Genomic DNA, 3841 nt, shown 5'->3' on the forward strand with positions numbered 1-3841 from the left:
TACAGGTGATCAGGTCAATTTTATAGACTCCCAACACCAAACTTAGAGTTTGGATATGGGAGTTCAACACCAAACTTAGAGTTTGGTTGAGGCCTCCCAACACCAAACTTAGAGTTTGACTGCGGGGGCTTTGGTTGACTCTGCAGTGAGAGAAGCTTTTCATGCTTCCTCTCCATGGTTACAGAAGGAGATCCTTGAGTTTTAAACACAAGGGAGTCCTCATTCAGTTGAAGGATCAATTCTCCTCTGTCCACATCAATCACAGCTCTTGCTGTGGCTAGGAAGGGTCTTCCAAGAATGAAGGATTCATCCTCATCCTTCCCAGTATCCAGGATTATGAAATCAGCAGGGATGTAAAGGCCTTCAACCTTTACTAACACGTCCTCTACTTGACCATAAGCCTGTTTTCTTGAGTTGTCTGCCATCTTTAATGAGATTCTGGCAGCTTGCACCTCAAAGATTCCCAGTTTCTCCATTACAGAGAAGGGCATGAGGTTTATCCCTGACCCAAGGTCACATAGAGCCTTCTCAAAGGTCATGGTGCCTATGGTACAAGGTATTAAGAACTTTCCAGGATCTTTTTTCTTCTGAGGCAATCTCAGTTGATCCAGATCACTCAGTTCATTAGTGAGCAAGGGAGGTTCATCTTCCCAAGTCTCATTACCAAATAATTTGGCATTCAGCTTCATGATAGCACCAAGGTACTTGGCAACTTGCTCTTCAGTAACATCTTCATTCTCTTCAGAAGAAGAATACTCATCAGAGCTCATGAATGGCATAAGGAGGTTTAATGAAATCTCTATGGTTTCCAGATGAGCTTCAGAGTCCTTTATTTCCTCAGAGGGAAACTCCTTATTGATCTCTGGATGTCCCAGGAGGTCTTCCTCACTGGGATTCACGTCCTGTTCCTCTTTTGTGGTTTCGGCCATGATGGTCATTTCAATGGCCTTGCACTCTCCTTTTGGATTTTCTTCTGTATTTCTTGGGAGAGTACTAGGAGGGGTTTCAGTGATCCTTTTACTCAGCTGGCCCACTTGTGCTTCCAGATTTCTAATAGAGGACCTTGTTTCATTCATGAAACTTAGAGTGGCCTTAGATAGATCAGAGACTATGTTTGCCAAGCTAGATGGGGTCTGCTCAGAACTCTCTGTCTTTTGCTGAGTGGATGATGGAAAAGGCTTGCTATTTCTAAACCTGTTTCTTCCACCATTATTAAATCCTTGTTGAGGCTTTTGTTGATCCTTCCATGAGAGATTTGGGTGATTTCTCCATGAGGGATTATAGGTGTTTCCATAGGGTTCACCCATGTAATTCACCTCTGCTATTGCAGGGTTCTCAGGATCATAAGCTTCTTCTTCAGAAGATGCCTCTTGAGTACTGTTGGATGCAGCTTGCATTCCATTCAGACTCTGAGAAATCATATTGACTTGCTGTGTCAATATTTTATTCTGAGCCAATATGGCATTCAGAGTATCAATTTCAAGAACTCCCTTCTTTTGAGGCGTCCCATTACTCACAGGATTCCTCTCAGAAGTGTACATGAACTGCTTATTAGCAACCATGTCAATGAGTTCTTGAGCTTCTGCAGGTGTTTTCTTTAGGTGAATGGATCCACCTACAGAAGTATCCAATGACATCTTAGCTAATTCAGACAGACCATCATAGAATATATCCAGGATGGTCCATTCTGAAAGCATGTCAGAAGGACACTTTTTGGTCAGTTGCTTATATCTCTCCCAAGCTTCATAGAGGGATTCACCTTCTTTCTGTCTGAAGGTTTGAACATCCACTCTAAGCTTACTCAGCTTTTGAGGAGAAAAGAACTTGGCTAAGAAAGCCGTGACCAGCTTATCCCAAGAGTTCAGGCTATCTTTGGGTTGAGAGTCTAACCACACTCTAGCTCTATCTCTTACAGCAAACGGGAAAAGCATAAGCCTGTAGACCTCGGGGTCAACCCCATTGGTCTTAACAGTATCACAGATCTGCAAGAACTCAGTTAAAAACTGAAAAGGATCTTCAGATGGAAGTCCATGAAACTTGCAGTTCTGTTGCATCAGAGAAACTAATTGAGGTTTCAGCTCAAAATTGTTTGCTCTAATGGCAGGAATGGAGATGCTTCTTCCATGTAAATTGGAATTAGGTGCAGTAAAGTCACCAAGCATCCTCCTTGCATTATTATTATTTTCGGCTGCCATCTCCTTTTCTTGTTCGAAAATTCCTATAAGGTTATCTCTGGATTATTGTATTTTAACTTCTCTTAGTTTCCTTTTCAGAGTCCTTTCAGGTTCAGGATCTGCTTCAACAAGAATGTTCTTGTCCTTGCTCCTGCTCACATGACAAAGAAGGGAATAACAAAGAAAATATGGAATCCTCTATGTCACAGTATAGAGATTCCTTTGTGTGAGTAGAAGAAGAAAAGAATGTAATGTAAAGAAGAGAAGAGAGAAAACTCGAACACAGAGAGGGAGGTGGTGTTCGAATTTTTGGATGGAAGAGAAGTGTTAGTAGATGAATAAATAAATAGAAGGAGATGAGAGAGAGAATTTCGAAATTTAATTAAAATAAAAATTAAAATTGAAAGCTAGATTTTGAAAATTAAAGTTGAAATTAAATTAAAATTAAAACAATTAGTTAATTAAAAAGGAATTTTGAAAAAGGAGAGAGGGAATTTTCGAAAATAAGAGAGAGAGGATTAGTTAGGTAGTTTTGAAAAAGATATGATTGAAACAAAAAGATAAGATTGATTGAAAAAGTTTTGAAATTTGTTTTTGAAAAAGATATGATTGAAATTTAAAAAGATATGATTGAAACAAAAAGATAAGATTTGAAAATCAATTTTAAAAGGATAAGAAGTTAGAAAAGATTTTGAAATTGAATTTGAAAAAGATATGATTGAAATTTTAATTTGAAAAAGATTTGAAAAGAAAATTAAAAAGATTTGATTTTAAAGTTGATTACTTGACTAACAAGAAACTAAAAAGATATGATTCTAGAGTTTAAAGATTGAATCTTTCTTAATAGGCAAGTAACAACTTGAAATTTTTCAATCAATCATATTAAAGTTAGTAAAAATTTTGAAAATTAAGAAATAAAATAAGAAAAAGATTTTGAAAATCAAATTTAAAAAGTTTTCGAAAATATGAAGGTAAAATGAAAAAGATTTGATTTTTTGAAAAAGATTTTGAAAAGATAAGATTTTTAAATTGAAAATTTGATTTGATTCATAAGAAACAATTAAATTTAAAAACTTTTTGACTAAATCAAATCATATTTTCGAAAATTTTGAGTAAAAGAAGGAAAAGATATTTTTTTGATTTTTGAATTTTTAATGAAGAAAGAGAAAAACGTGAAAAAGACTCATAACATAAAAATCATGAATCAAAACACACAATGCATGCAAGAACACTATGAATGTCAAGATGAACACCAAGAACACTTTGAAGATCAAGATGAACATCAAGACTTATTTTTGAAAATTTTTTAATGAAAGAAAAACATGCAAGACACCAAACTTAGAAATTTTCAAACTTTAGAAACTAACAAATTAAAAATGCATATGAAAAACAAGAAAAGACACAAAACAAGAAAATATGAAGATCAAACAAGAAGACTTACCAAGAACAACTTGAAGATCATGAAAAACACTATGAATGCATGAATTTTCGAAAAATGCATAAATTTTTAGAAAAAAAATACAATTGACACCAAACTTAAAAATTGACTCTAGACTTAAACAAGAGACAAAAAAATATTTTTGATTTTATGATTTTATTAATTTTTTTTGGATTTTTTTTATATTTTTATATTTTTTTTTTTTGAAAACATATAGGGAAAAGGAAGC

The 3841-nt window shown here is 34.7% G+C and overlaps 1 non-coding gene across 1 annotated transcript; it reads left to right on the top strand.

Annotated features, from left to right (window-relative positions):
- The first annotated feature begins 1691 nt into the window (after window positions 1–1691).
- LOC148564551 (small nucleolar RNA R71) lies at window positions 1692–1799 on the top strand. The gene has a single exon (XR_015884456.1). It is a non-coding gene; the product is annotated as a small nucleolar RNA R71 (small nucleolar RNA).
- Window positions 1800–3841: the final 2042 nt, after the last annotated feature.

This window comes from Arachis ipaensis, chromosome B5 (assembly GCF_059453495.1).
Source record: "Arachis ipaensis isolate K30076 ecotype BB chromosome B5, ASM5945349v1, whole genome shotgun sequence".
In the NCBI taxonomy this organism is placed as follows: domain Eukaryota; kingdom Viridiplantae; phylum Streptophyta; class Magnoliopsida; order Fabales; family Fabaceae; genus Arachis; species Arachis ipaensis.